Source organism: Urocitellus parryii, chromosome 6 (assembly GCF_045843805.1).
Source record: "Urocitellus parryii isolate mUroPar1 chromosome 6, mUroPar1.hap1, whole genome shotgun sequence".
NCBI lineage: Eukaryota > Metazoa > Chordata > Mammalia > Rodentia > Sciuridae > Urocitellus > Urocitellus parryii.
In genome coordinates, this window is record NC_135536.1 from 44,915,423 (window position 1) to 44,931,785 (window position 16,363).

At 34.6% G+C, this 16,363-nt stretch overlaps 1 protein-coding gene across 2 annotated transcripts in view; it reads left to right on the forward strand.

Moving 5' to 3' along the window:
- Positions 1-16,363, forward strand: part of Akap6 (A-kinase anchoring protein 6) — a 321,551-nt gene that overhangs the window by 258,751 nt on the left and 46,437 nt on the right. The window lies entirely within an intron of this gene.

Below are 16,363 nucleotides of genomic sequence, written 5' to 3' on the forward strand. Positions count from 1 at the left end.
ATTATTCCTATAATTTATACCTTTCTCAAGAGATAATACTTCCTCTATTAGAATATTAGGCCCTTGAAAGAAGATTTTTGCCTGTTTTGTACACTGATGAATCTTAAGCACTTTGAATTGTACCCATCATAATAGGTATACCATACATGCTTATTTAATTAATGATTTATATTTTTTTCCATCCATGCTTTCGTAGCCACCCTGGATTTAAGTATTGTGCATATTACTAATTCTTGTGTATTTGAAAACCTAGAGTACCCTTTAGAAGATTGGATTTCTGAAAGGTTTACAAGAAGAAAAGGTTTTGTTGGCTTTCTTAGGAACAATAACTTTATGACTGTATCCACATATAGTTGAAGTCAGGATCCAGTTAGTCTGAAAATGTAGACATCTTACAAGTTCTTCATATTTCTTATGAAAAGAAAACTGTGTATCAGTTTTTATGAATCAGCTTTGAATTTGGGCTTCCTGTGTTAAAAATCCTGCCTTGCTGTTTATTAGTTGCTTTAATTCTGATCAGTTATTTAACTTCCCCTCATCATCATTTCCTCATTTGTAAACTAAATCATAATCCCTTTGTTCCCCTTTCTATATATGTGTGTGTGCATGTATGTGTGTGTGCACGTGAGCATATGTGTGTGCATGTGTTGATGTGGAGATTAAATGAGTAAATACATACAAGTACCTAAAAATTCATGGCACACATATACAAAAAACTGTTAATCATTAATATCGGGGCTTAGTGAAAATAACTAGGAAAATTCTATTAAGAATAGTACTATAGAAATTGATAAATTTCAATGGTTGTTGGCTTTTGCTTTCAAGCAAGCCTTGATGAAATAGTTGAAGATAGCATTGTTTTTGTCTTCTATTGGTTCAGATAGGTGTAATCAATTTGGAATGATCTTTGGTAAAGTACATGAAGTACATCCAATATGTCAGGTCTCCCATTTTTGTACTGACACCAATAATGCAATAGAGTACAGTTTTATAAGATGTAAATGATTATGTATGAAATTCTTCACTGAAATAATTTTATTTAATTAACATTCTTCATTTTCCACATTTGTTTCAACTACTCTTCCAGACCCAGTCTTCTTTGTGTATTTTTTCTGTGTATGTTTCATGATATTTCTAGAAGTAGGACAGCTATATTAAAAATTGCAAAACATTATTGTCATATAGGAGAATGTCTGACCATTTGACTAAGATATGTAGGTTTGTATTAATGATTCTATCCCAATAGATTTTATAATCATTACTTGGTATAATCAAGTCAGAAAAGAATAGTCTTTACAAGAAATGATGCTGGGACAACTAGATATCCAGATATAAAGGAATGAATTGGACCCTAACTTTGTGCCACCTGTAAAACTAACTCAAGATGAATCATAGACCAAAATGTGAGAGCTAGAACTATAAAAATCTTAGAAAAAAACAGAGAAGTGTTCATTACTTTGAGTTAGACAGCATTTTCCTAGAATAACATGAAAAGTAGATATTCTACTATATAATAATGAAGTGCAATTTTTAATATAGCTGTTCTACTTCTACAAATAACATAAAACAAATACAAAAGTTCACAAAGAAGACTGGGTCTGGAAGAGAAGTTGAAAAAGCAGGAGAAAAGCTCTAAGTTTATATTTGTAAGTCTATTCATTGTTGCACTAACCCATGGTGTCAGAACCATGATGACTGGTATCACTAGTAACACAAGCATACATAATACCCTAGGAGAATAATAAGTTTTCTGATTATAAAATCAGTTACATGATTGATGAAGAAATAGAACTTTTTTCAAATTAACAATTTTGTTGAAGTATGATTCACATACTACAGAATCTGATTTCAAAACATTTTCATCACCTCTACAAGAAACTCTTTACCTATTAACAGTTACTCCCTATTTTACCCTTACTGAAGCCCTTGGTAACCACTGTTCTACTTTGTTTCTATCCATTATCCTGTTTTGGACATTTCATATAAATAAAGACAGGTAATATATGACCTTTTGTGTGTAGCTTTTTTCACTTAGCATAATGTTCGCAAGGTCTATCCATGTTGTAGTATGTATTGATATTTAATGCCTTTTTATTGTCAAATAATATTTTGTTATATGAGTATGCTATGTTTTGTTTATTCACCCATTGATTGATGGATGTTTGGATTGTTTATACTTTTGAGCTATTATGAATAATGCTATTATAAATATTTTTGTACAGACTTTTATGTGATCAAGTGTTTTCAGTTCTCATGAATACTTACCTAGGAGTAAAGTTGCTGGATCATAGAGTAAGTCTATGTTCAAATTTTGGACAAAATGTCATACTGTTTTCTAAAGTAGCCGCACCATTTTACAATTCCATCTGCAATGTATGTGAGTCCCAAATTCTCTAGTATGATCAACACTTATTATTTTTGTATTTTTGTATTTTAGACAACTTAGTAGAAACATAGTGCTATCAAGTTATTTTATATTTGCATTTTACTGATGGCTAATGATGTTGAGTATCTTTTCATGTGTTTATAGGCCATTTTATGTCTTTAAAAAAATGTCTACTCAAATACTTTGGCCATTTAAAAGACTACTTTTATTGTAAGAATTTTTAAATATATTTTGGATATAAATCTTTAATCAGGTATGTAATGTTGAAAAATCTCTTTCCATTTTGTGAGTTGTCCTTTCACTTTTTTGATGGAGTCATTTGAAATGTAGAAGTTTTAAGAAGTCCAAAAATTGCTTGTACTTTGGTATTTTATCTAAGAAGTCAAAAGTCATTTCTACTTTTCCTGTCATTCTGGGAAAACATTGGCTAACTCAAGGTAATGAACACCTACTCCTCTGTTTCCTTCTAAGATTTTTATAGTTCTAGCTCTCACATTTTGGTCTATGATTCATCTTGAATTAGTTTTACATGTGGTACAAAGTCGGGGTCCAATTCAGTCCTTTACATGTGGATATCCAGTTGTCCCAGCACCATTTTTTAATAAAGACTATTGTTTCTTGACTTAATTGCACTAATAATTTTTAAACTTAATTTATTTTATTTATAAGCATTAAATTTTAATCATAGTACTCTATATTTAATTTTAAAATAAGACTTTAATGAAATATAATAGCTTTTACTTTATAAACATTATTTTATCTAAACTATTACAGCATCAGAACAGTAAGTCACATTTTGTTTCTCCATCTGAACTTGTTATTGTATGTTACCTCTTCAGAGAAGCTTTATTGAAGACCCAATCTAAAGTAACTTCCCATCTACTTCTATTGTATCACCCTATTTATTTTATAGCTCTTGATACTATCTGATATTTTAGAATATTTATTTATGTTTTATTTCTAGCTTCTCTCACCTTCATACATGAAAATGTAAGTTTTATGAATAAGAAATCTTGTGTACCTTGCACACTGCTATATTCTATCACTGAGGACAGTGCCTGGCATGTAGGAGGCACTCAATAAGTACATTTAGATGAATGAATGAATGATTTAACAATGATTATCATCATACCCACTTGAATTTCCATGTTAAAATGTTACAAAAATTATGATTTCTTGACCTTTTCTTCTGTGCATACTCTAATCTGTAATGCCTATATTTGCTTCCCTCCTCCTTTCCAATCTTCAGCATCTTCTAAGCCTAGTTTTAATTCTGTGAATCCTAATCTATATACTGCAGCTAGTAATGGACTTTCTTATTCTCTAAGTAAATTGCCATAATATAGCATATATATCAATTGCACTTTAAACTTGGATCATGGTCATACTATTCACAAATAATTTTCCCCTCCCTTACCTTATTTTAAACCTATTTCAACCTGATGAGTTGTTTTACCAATAACCTTTGCTTTACATTTATTTATCTCATGCTAAGGAATCAGCATCTTCTCTTTCCAGTCAGATTATAAGATCTTAAGCACAGGTAATACTTCTTATTATATACCGCTCATCCACTAATGTTAATCCTGTAATGAAAAGTACAGTGTATGGCAAATAATTGATACTCAAAAAATGCTTATTGCTATAATAAATATCCTGCATATGACTATTGCTAACCTTGCCCCCCAAAATAATGATCTGGAATCAACCAGTCAAAAGCATCTTCTGAAATTGCATAGGGTACCAGTATAGCCTCTCATTTTCCCCACTTGTTCTATATTCTTATTGGACCATGACTGCAGGTGTCAACATTATATGCACCTGATCTCTTTTACCTTCCTAAGAATCTTCATCATTCTGTTTTATTGTGTAAACGTTCTGTTAGCAGGGCTTCTATTTAATTTAGCACAATGTCGTATTATTAGAGGCATTAACTAGTGAATGACATTTGGTAAAAATAGGAGTAGAAGCTCCAAATATTGGTTGCAAAGAATTTAACACAGGCCTGAAAGCTAGGCGAACCTGCAACCCACGGGCGGGTCAGGTCCAGCAACCTGCCGAGCGAGAGATCAGCTACGCACGCCTGCAGGGAACGCGGACAGGACCCACAAGTAGGACAGGGCCGGCGGCTGGCTGAAGGGCAGGCCCGTCCCCTCCCCCAGTGTCTGCAAGGTAGGCGGGGCTGTGACCACTGGCAGATCGGGCCGAGCGGCCTACTGAGGGGTGGAACCGGCCCCTCCCCCAGTGCCTGCAAGCTAAGCGAACCTTCGACCCATCGGGAGGTCAGGCCCAGCAACCTGCGGAGTGACAGAGGTGCCCCTCATGCCTGCTGGGTAGGCGGACCTTTGACCGACCAGAAGAGTAGACCTAGGGCCTGCCAGCGTAACAGACGGATCACACAAATTGGAGGAGTATCACAGCCACTACCTGCCCTGCAAGGTGATCTTTCAACCATACAAGAGCAATATAAATAAATAGAGGGAAAATTTCAAAAACACAACAGTTTCACCAAACAGAAAGAAACGCCAGCAGTATGAAAAGACAAGGAAAGAAAGGACCACAGGCAATGCAGGTCAACTCAACTTTAGAAGAGGTAATAGGTGCAACAGATGGAATGTCAGATAGAGAGGTCAGGATATACATGCTTCAGATGATCTGGAGTCTCAAGGAAGACATGAGACAGCAAAATCAGATAATGAAAGACCACATTGACAAACAAATCCAGGAAGTAAAAGATCAATTTCACAGGGAGATAGAGGTAATAAAAAACAAACAAATAGAAATCCTAGAAATGCAGGAAACAATAAACCAACCTAAAAACTCAATTGAGAATACTACCAGCAGAGTAGATCACCTAGAAGAGAGAACATCAGACAATGAAGATAAAGTATTTCAACTGGAAAAGAACATAGACAGCTCAGCAAGTCTGCTAAGAAACCATGAGCAGAACATCCAAGAACTATGGGATAATATCAAAAGACCAAACTTAAGAGTCATTGGGATACAGGAAGGCACAGAGCTCCAAACCAAAGGAATAAACAATCTGTTCAGTGAAATAATAAGAGAAAACTTCCCAGACTTGAAGAATGAGACAGAACCCCAAATCTTAGAAGCCTACAGGACGCCGAACGTGCAAAATCATAAGAGATCCACACCTAGACACATTATAATGAAGATGTCAAACATACAGAATAAGGAGAGAATTTTAAAAGCTACAAGAGAAAGGAAGCAGATTACATTTAGGGGTAAACCAATCAGGATAACAGCTGATCTCTCAACACAGACTCTAAAAGCTAGAAGATCCTGGAATAACATATTTCAAACGCTAAAAGAAAATGGGTTCCAACCAAGAATCGTGTATCCAGCGAAATTAAGCTTTAGGATGGAAGATGAAATTAAAACATTCCATGATAAACAAAAGTTAAAAGAATTTGCAGCTAGAAAACCATCTCTTCAAAAAATCCTTGGCAAAACACTACAGGAAGAGGAAATGGAAAACAATAATGAAAACCAACAGTGGGAGGTAGGACAGTAAAGGGGGGAAAACAAATCAGGTTTAATAGCATTAATAAACAAATATGGCTGGAAGAACAAACCATATCTCAATAGTAACCCTAAATGTTAATGGCTTAAACTCACCAATTAAGAGACACAGGCTAGTAGAATGGATCACAAAACAAGACCCAACAATATGCTGCCTACAGGAGACGCATCTGATAGGAAAAGATATTCATAGACTGAAGGTGAAAGGTTGGGAAAAATCATACCACTCATATGGACTGCGGAAACAAGCAGGAGTGTCCATACTCATATCCAATAAAATAGATTTCAAGCCAAAGTTAATCAAAAGGGACAAAGAAGGACACTTCATACTGCTCAAGGGAACCATACACCAACAAGACATAACAATCATAAATATATATGCCCCAAATAATGGTGCAGCTGTGTTCATCAAGCAAATTCTTCTCAAGTTCAAGAGTCTAATAGACCACCATACAATAATCATGGGAGACTTCAACTCACCTCTCTCACCACTCGACAGATCTACCAAACAAAAGTTAAATAAGGAAATTATAGAACTCAACAACACAATCAACAACCTAGACTTAATTGACATATATAGACTATACCACCCAACATTAAGTAGTTACACTTTTTTCTCAGCAGCACATGGAACCTTCTCAAAAATAGACCATATATTATGTCACAGGGCAACTCTTAGACAATATAAAGGGGTAGAGATAATACCATGCATCTTATCTGATCATAATGGAATGAAACTGAAAATCAATGATAAAAGAAGGAAGGAAAAATCAAGCATCACTTGGAGAATCAACAATAGGTTGCTAAGTGATCAATGGGTTTTAGAAGACATCAAGGAGGAAATTAAAAACTTCCTAGAGTCAAATGAAAACACAGACACAACATATCGGAATCTATGGGACACATTGAAAGCAGTTCTAAGAGGAAAATTCATTGCTTGGAGTTCATTCCTCAAAAAAAGAAAAAACCAACAAATAAATGATCTCATACTTCATCTCAAAATCCTAGAAAAAGAAGAGCAAAACAATAGCAAAAGAAGTAGAAGGCAAGAAATAATTAAAATCAGAGCTGAAATTAATGAAATTGAAACAAAAGAAACAATTGAAAAAATTGACAAAACTAAAAGTTGGTTCTTTGAAAAAATAAATAAAATTGACAGACCCTTAGCCATGCTAACGAAGAGAAGAAGAGAGAGAACCCAAATTACTAGCATACGGGATGAAAAAGGCAATATCACAACAGACACTTCAGAAATACAGAAGATAATTAGAAATTATTTTGAATCCTTATACTCCAATAAAATAGAAGATAGTGAAGGCATAGATAAATTCCTTAAGTCTTATGATCTGCCCAGATTGAGTCAGGAGGATATAGACAACCTAAACAGACCAATAACAATAGAGGAAATAGAAGAAACCATCAAAAGATTACCAACTAAGAAAAGCCCAGGACCGGATGGGTATACAGCAGAGTTTTACAAAACCTTTAAAGAGGAACTAACACCAATACTTTTCAAGCTATTTCAGGAAATAGAAAAAGAGGGAGAACTTCCAAATTCATTCTACGAGGCCAACATCACCCTGATTCCGAAACCAGACAAAGACACTTCAAAGAAAGAAAACTACAGACCAATATCTCTAATGAACCTTGACGCAAAAATCCTCAATAAAATTCTGGCGAATCGGATTCAAATACATATCAAAAAAATTATACACCATGATCAAGTAGGATTCATCCATGGGATGCAAGGCTGGTTCAATATACGGAAATCAATTAATGTTATTCACCACATCAATAGACTTAAAAATAAGAACCATATGATCATCTCGATAGATGCAGAAAAAGCATTCGACAAAGTACAGCATCCCTTTATGTTCAAAACTCTAGAAAAATTAGGGATAACTGGATCATACCTCAACATTGTAAAAGCAATCTATGATAAGCCACAGGCCAGCATCATTCTGAATGGAGAAAAATTGAAGGCATTCCCTCTAAGATCTGGTACAAGACAGGGATGCCCTCTCTCACCACTTCTGTTCAACATAGTCCTCGAAACACTGGCCAGAGCAATTAGACAGACGAAAGAAATTAAAGGCATAAAAATAGGAAAAGAAGAACTTAAATTATCACTATTTGCAGATGATATGATTCTATACCTAGCAGACCCAAAAGGGTCTACAAAGAAGCTATTAGAGCTAATAAATGAATTCAGCAAAGTGGCAGGATATAAGATCAACACGCATAAATCAAAGGCATTCCTGTATATCAGCGACAAACCCTCTGAAACGGAAATGAGGACAACTACTCCATTCACAATATCCCCCCAAAAAATAAAATACTTGGGAATCAACCTAACAAAAGAGGTGAAAGATTTATACAATGAAAATTACAGAACCTTAAAGAAAGATATAGAAGAAGACCTTAGAAGATGGAAAAATATACCCTGCTCATGGATAGGCAGAACTAACATCATCAAAATGGCGATATTACCAAAAGTTCTCTATAAGTTCAATGCAATGCCAATCAAAATCCCAACAGCATTTCTTGTAGAAATAGATAAAAGAATCATGAAATTCATATGGAATAATAAAAGACCCAGAATAGCAAAAACAATACTAAGCAGGAAGTGTGAATCAGGCGGTATAGCGATACCAGACTTCAAACTATACTACAGAGCAATAGTAACAAAAACAGCATGGTACTGGTACCAAAACAGGCGGGTGGACCAATGGTACAGAATAGAGGACACAGTAACCAATCCACAAAACTACAACTATCTTATATTCGATAAAGGGGCTAAAAGCATGCAATGGAAGAAGGATAGCATCTTCAACAAATGGTGCTGGGAAAACTGGAAATCCATCTGCATCAAAATGAATCTGAATCCCTATCTCTCGCCATGCACAAAAGTTAACTCAAAATGGATCAAGGAGCTTGATATTAAATCAGAGACACGGCATCTGATAGAAGAAAAAGTTGGCTATGATCTACATACTGTGGGGTCGGGCTCCAAATTCCTCAATAGGACACCCATAGCGCTAGAGTTAACAAATAGAATCAACAAATGGGACTTACTCAAACTAAAAAGTTTTTTCTCAGCAAAAGAAACAATAAGAGAGATAAACAGGGAGCCTACATCCTGGGAACAAATCTTTACTCCACACACTTCAGATAGAGCCCTAATAACCAGAATATACAAAGAACTCAAAAAATTAGACAATAAGATAACAAATAACCCAATCAATAAATGGGCCAAGGACCTGAACAGACACTTCTCAGAGGAGGACATACAATCAATCAACAAGTACATGAAAAAATGCTCACCATCGCTAGCAGTCAGAGAAATGCAAATCAAAACTACCCTAAGATACCATCTCACTCCAGTAAGACTGGCAGCCATTAGGAAGTCAAACAACAATAAGTGCTGGAGAGGATGCGGGGAAAAGGGCACTCTTGTTCATTGCTGGTGGGACTGCAAATTGGTGCAGCCAATTTGGAAAGCAGTATGGAGATTTCTTGGAAAGCTGGGAATGGAACCACCATTCGACCCAGCTATTCCCCTTCTCGGTCTATTCCCTAAAGCCCTAACAAGAGCATGCTACAGGGACACTGCTACATCGATGTTCATAGCAGCTCAATTCACGATAGCAAGACTGTGGAACCAGCCTAGATGCCCTTCAATAGATGAATGGATAAAAAAAATGTGGCATTTATATACTATGGAGTATTACTCTGCATTAAAAAATGACAAAATCATAGAATTTGGAGGGAAATGGATGGCATTAGAGCAGATTATGCTAAGTGAAGCTAGTCAATCTTTAAAAAACAAATTCCAAATGACTCCTTTGATATAAGGAGAGTAAACAAGGACAGGGTAGGGACGAAGAGCTTGAGAAGAAGATTTACATTAAACAGGGATGAGAGGTGGGAGGGAAAGGGAGTGAGAAGGGAAATTGCATGGAAATGGAAGGCGATCCTCAGGGTTATACAAAATGTCATATAAGAGGAAAGGAGGGGTAAGACAAGATAATACAAATGGAAGAAATGATTTACAGTAGAAGGGGTAGAGAGAGAAAAGGGGAGGGGAGGGGAGGGGAGGGGAGGGGAGGGGGGATAGTAGAGAATAGGACAGACAGCAGAATACATCAGACACTAGAAAGGCAATATGTCAATCAATGGAAGGGTAACTGATGTGATTCAGCAATCTGTATATGGGGTAAAATTGGGAGTTCATAACCCACTTGAATCAAACTGTGAAATATGATGTATTAAGAACTATGTAATGTTTTGAATGACCAACAATAAAAAAAAATAAAATAAAAATAAAAAAATAAAAAAAATAAAATTTGGAATATTAATCATAACATCTGAAACTACTTGAAAAGCTCTTAAAATACCATGTTATAACATATAACAGTTTAATACATGAGTTTTCTACAAAATTGTTCATTAAAAAAAAAAAGGAAAAAAAAAAAAAAAGAGAACCTGTGGAAATATACCTGGTGTTGCTTAATAGCAAAAATATCAGGACAGCTGGAATACAGTAGGGTTAGTTAAAATGGCAAGAATATACAGGGCAAAGAGGGTCTGTGTTATATAGATCATTTGGGACCTTGGTAAGGTGACAATTTATTGAAGTGAAGAACCAATGCACACATTTGAACAGAGGAGGGCTATCATTGCACTTTTACATATAAAAGTTCTGATTGCCGTTTTGAGAAAAATCTACTGACAATAGTGGAAAGTATAGTGTGTGGGGGGGATCTGTTAGAAATTCATCACACTAATCCAAAAATGGAAATCCATGATGGATGTATTAGCAATATAGTTTATGTGTAATGGCCTGCTTCTGAATATACTGTTTTAAAAGAGCAGGTTTTCCTGATGGATTGAAGGTGGTGTCAGCTTTGGCTTTCAAAGTTGTTGTACTGTGCAGCTGGAATTATGGAATAGTCATCAAGAAAGATGAAAACTTTGCCTTTGGAAAGAATGCAGAATATTCAAATTTTGTTTTAGATATACAAATGCTTACTTACCTACTAAATGTCCAATTTGAGATAACAAGTTAATGTGAAGCATGGAGTTGAAGATCAACAGAAAGTTTAAGCCAGTGACAAAAGTTTTAGATTTATGGATACATGGGTTTATTTAACGGAGTGCAACTGGAAAAGTCCATCAGGGGACTGCTGGCAAGGAGAGATGAGTTGAAGTCCAAGAATGAAACCCAGACCATTCTGATGTTTAGTGTTTTGAATGAAATGAAAGGAAGGCAAATGAAGATGAGAAGCAGCATCAAGTGAGGTCACACAAAATCTAAAATGCATTCTGGAAGTCAGGAGAAATGGTGAATCAAAGGATGGCATCTTTTCACAGCAAAATTAGAATTTATGTAAGCAGTTATATTCAGCAACTGGAAGGTCATTGGGGACCTTGAAGGAAGCAATTTCTGTGTACCAGTTGAAGCAAAATCCTAATTGATATGAGATTAAAGAAGCATGAGAGAAGAGGAGTTGACAGGTGTTGATGATTCTATTTAGGACTTTTGCTATAAAGGGAGCAACAAAAATATATATGGACAAAAAAGAAAATCCAGTTTTTGTTTTCACACACTTTTTCATATGTAGTCTTGTTTTTAACTGAGCAGTAATTTTAGAATTGTACACATTTTAAGAGAAATGTTAGGCATAATGTTAGTTGTTACAGATAATACTTTTTGTTTGTTCTATATTGTTTGGTTATGAGTAGTTTGATTTAAGGAAAGTTTAATCTACCAAATCATTTTTATATATCGTTGGATGATGTTTCCCTTGAATCATTACTATATTGAATTATGTTTATCATTCATCGTATGAACTTGATCAAATGAACTCCAATGTTTCAGAATGTACTATTTTTTGTATTTCAGTTTTTCTCTTTTCTACAATTATAATTTAGCCAATGCTTCATACATAAAATTTATTTTTTGTTTGTGGTGATCTGACAATATCAGTGCTATAAAATCATGAAAAATGAAAAAAAAAAAGAATTTAACACAGGTTCAGTTATAATTTCACTGAAATTTTTGGATATCATCAAGAAAATATTAATAACATAAAGATAAGGTTGGATGAAAAGATCTATTCACTGATTATATTAGTTAGCTTTTTGACATAACAAGTTATATACATGAGATAACCAACTTAAGAGAGAAGGTTTGTTTTGGCTCAGTTTTGGAATTTCTAGTCCATGACAGGTTGGCCCATTGTTTTGGACCTGTAAGGAGGCAGCACACCAGGGTGCTAGTGAGTGGTGGAGCGAAACCACAAAACTTCTAGCCAGGAAGCAAAGAGACAACTAGGAAAAGTCCCACAATTCCCTTCAGGGGCATTCCCCAAATGACCTAAAGATCTCCCACTAGGCCTACTTCCTAAAGGCCCCACCACCTCCCAGAAGTATCACCCTGGGGAAAAACCAAGCATGGGTCTCTGGGGGAACATTCAAGATCCAAACTATTGCACTGATTTATTCATTTATTTATATTTTGGTCATTTGATGACAATAAGAAAAAGAGTGATCACTAATTATCATTGTCCTTCGACTCTTGGCTATCAGTTTGATTTTAGAATCAGAATTTATACCTTCTGTTTATACTTGTAAAAAATCTACTTGACAAGATGCTTTTATCTGAAAACTAATTTCTCTATTCCCTGTAGACTTGTCTTCTCAAATTTTGACATGCAGTGAAATCACATGTAGTACTTGTTAAACTGTACCTCACTGGGCCTCATCCCAAAGTTCCCGATTCAGAAGATATGGTATGGCCCCAGAGAATTTGCAGTTCTAACAATTCCTGGGTGATGCTAATACCCCTGGGACCTGGGAATAAGACTCTGAGGACCTCTACTCTAGAAAATCTGGCTACAGGTAGCAGACAAAGAGAAAGCAATTGCTCATATCATAAAAAAGGGGAATGAAGGGAAGGGAGGGAGGATGGGAATAGAAAAGACAGTAGAATGAATTGGACATATCTTTTCTATCCTTATATATTAACACATGACCAAAGTAATTCCACATCATATACAACCAAAATCATCCTAATTGGAACAAGTCATACTTATTCTATGTATGTGTAATATGTCAAAAAACACTCTATTGCCATGTATATCTAGAAAGGATGAATTTAAAAAATAGATATTGGTAAACAAGTGATCAATCTAGAAGTAATATTTGCCTTTATAAATGGAATCGCGTCATAGTTTCTGTTTCAATTTTCAGATTATCTGAAGTTCTATTACTTTGTTTATACTGACCTACCTAATAATATTAAATTAATGTTGAATAAAATTATGATATTGGAGACAAATTTCTTAGAATTTATGTTTTAAACATATATTGAGTTTTGGTGTTTCATAAAATATTTTCAGTTGTAGATGGACACAGTATTTTTATTTATTTATTTTTGTGTGTACTGAGGTACTGTACTTAGTACTGAGGTACTGAGGATTGTACTTAGTACCTCACATGTGCAAGGTAATTGTTGTACCACTGAACCACAACCCCCGCCCAAGTTTTGGTGGTTTTGAAACATTGTTTTTCTCTTAATCTCTCTTTCCTCTATTTGGTTCTCACATTTTACTTATGTATGTGTAATATTTTAACAGTTCTTGATCTACTTATAGTAATTATTTTTATTGTAAGTTTGTTTACATCATCATATGAAGTAGATGGCATTTATTCAATATCAAGTACATGTACATACAAGTAAATATAATATTTCTATGTAAAACATTAGCATTTGCCATACATTTGAGATATTGTGAAGAATAAAGTAGCAGCATTGAAAGTCTTACCTTCAATGACATCATACTGAAGCTAGTGCCAGGAATGATTTTGTCTATTTGGTTCAGTATATGAATGATTTCAACATTTGGAAAGTTGACCAGGGATGTCAGGAGGTAAACCAAAACAAAACCCTTGTAAATTGCCATTGGTGAATTAGAAACCAAATTAACAGCCTATAGATGTAAAACAAAAATCTTTTCCCTGTTAGCAACTCTTTCATAATATGATCCCTCCCCAAGGGGGGAAAAATGTTTAGAGTGTTGTAAATCTGTTCTTTGTAAAGGAAAAACAAACATAAGAATTTTTATTTTTTTTTAATGCTTCTCCTTTTTATAGCAAATCTGCCTTTTTGGAAACATGATGAAAATGAGTAGAAACATAAGTAAATATAATTGGTCATTAGAAATTTAAAAGTGTGGGGGGGGCTGGGGTTGTGGCTCAGTGGTGGTGCAGTCGTCTGGCATGTGATAGGCACTGGGTTTGATCCTCAGCACCACATTAAAAAAATTATATATATATATATATATATATATATATATATATATATATATATAGTGTCCATCTACAACTAAAAAAATATTTTAAAAAAAGAAAAGAAATTTAAAAGTGGCACATCAAACTGCACTGTAACAATTGGGTTTCTGAGACAATCCTCTATACTAACAAAGGTAGCCTTGCAGGAAGAAATTGCCAAAAAATTACCAAATGACAACTAAATATTAAAGCATTTGGAATACTTTTCTTTGACATATTGATATTAGTTATGCTTCTCTTTCTTTTGAATTTCCTGTACCTCTTCTTGTCTTATACTTCTCCAGGAGGGCAATATGACCATGCACAGGAACCAGCCATGACCTCATTAGATATTAAGGAAAATGCTTCAAAATTAGCAATAATGGAAGGCATTCCAAACTTCTCTATGCTATAACTCCCTTTTCATCCATTTCGTTCTCATTTTCCCCAACTATTAAACACCCAAAGGTACTAGTTCAGACTTGTTTGCCACATTCACATGTCTCTAGGTCTTCTATCCCTGTAACTACTATCACCCATCTTTTATCTTGGATTTCCTGGTTTCCACCATTTCCTTGAAGATTTCATTAGTTTCTCCAATATTAACCTGCACAGACTTCCTTCCCTCTTTGTTTTATACTCATTTGTATGGTTATACTTATCTGTATAGTTCACTTCCAGTAGACTTTCAGCTCCTTGAGGAAAGGAGCAGCAGTAGCTTGTTCATTTTTGAAACCTTTATTCCTGAATGAGTACCTAGCATTGAAGGTACAGTACATATTTGAGGAGGTCAGTGTAGCAGAGAAGAGAGAGGTAAGGATAAGTTTGTCATATTTCTGTGCCTTACTTAGATTGCCTGGCTTGGGTTTCTATTTAAAAATACAGTTCTCTGAAATGTAAGACAAAAATAGTCATAATAATCATTTATTCCTATGTAGTTATATTTATCATTTCTCTGTGCATAGTTTATCATGGAAATAATGTAAACTACTGATTCTGAGAAATGTTGCCAGCAGATCCACTGATTTTATTTAGTATGTGTTTGTGATTATAAATAAATATGTATATTTTAATGTTGTCATGGAAACACATTTATGTAGAAGAATGTTATTTTACCAGATATATCTCCTATTTTTAAAAAGTACTGAAATGTTTGCCATGTAAAATTCTCAATTTTCCTCTCCTTTTGAAGAGTGTACATATAGAATAAATTATTAATCCAGAATGTAGACTAAGCCCTTTAGATATTTAAAGTAAGAAAAATGTAGAATTGTGAAGGTTGAAAAATCAGGTAGTGAATATCAATAGTAACTGCTTTTACATTTTTAAACCACCATTTCGTCTTAATTCATGTGCATTAAGATAAGGGGGTGAAGCTTTTCTGGATATTTAGATATTACATATATTATAGACACTTACAAAAAATATGGCCAATGATATTTATAAAAATTTCCCATACCAACCTCAGGAGTCCTGTTTTAGAACTTTGAAAATACCTGTGAGGGTGAATGAAGCCCATAAGGGCATTTTGCAGATACTATCTTGTATGGACTGTGCCTTACTTATTATGGAGTCATCCATACATACCTTTAGTGCCATTAATTGCAAATTTTCCTTAGACTAAGAACTTGGGGACTTTTTGTTTACTTGAGAAATGTAATTACTATTCTAGTGTAACTTCAAACAGTGGTTTTAAAAATCTAGGACTATGACACAAATCATCTTTTGGTTTTTGTAGCCCTTTCGTTTAATAAATTAACCACAAAACAAAAAACAAAATTCCTTTTTTAAAAACATTTGTTTTTTAGAAGTAGTTGACACAACACCTTTATTTTATTTATTTATTTTATGTGGTGCTGAGAATTGAACCCAGGGCCTCACAGGTGCTAGACCAGCGCTCTACCGCTGAGCCACAATCCTAGCCCCCAAAAAACAGAATTCTTAGTGTGCATTTCCTTAAGAAGCATTTGAACCAATTTCAATTGGTGATAATATTATGTTGAACCATTCAGTATTGGGCCAAAAACTGACAAGTATTCAGTGGACTTTGTAGTTTGGACTGCTCAACAGTTGTTGTTGAGTAAGAGTGTATAGGATGTG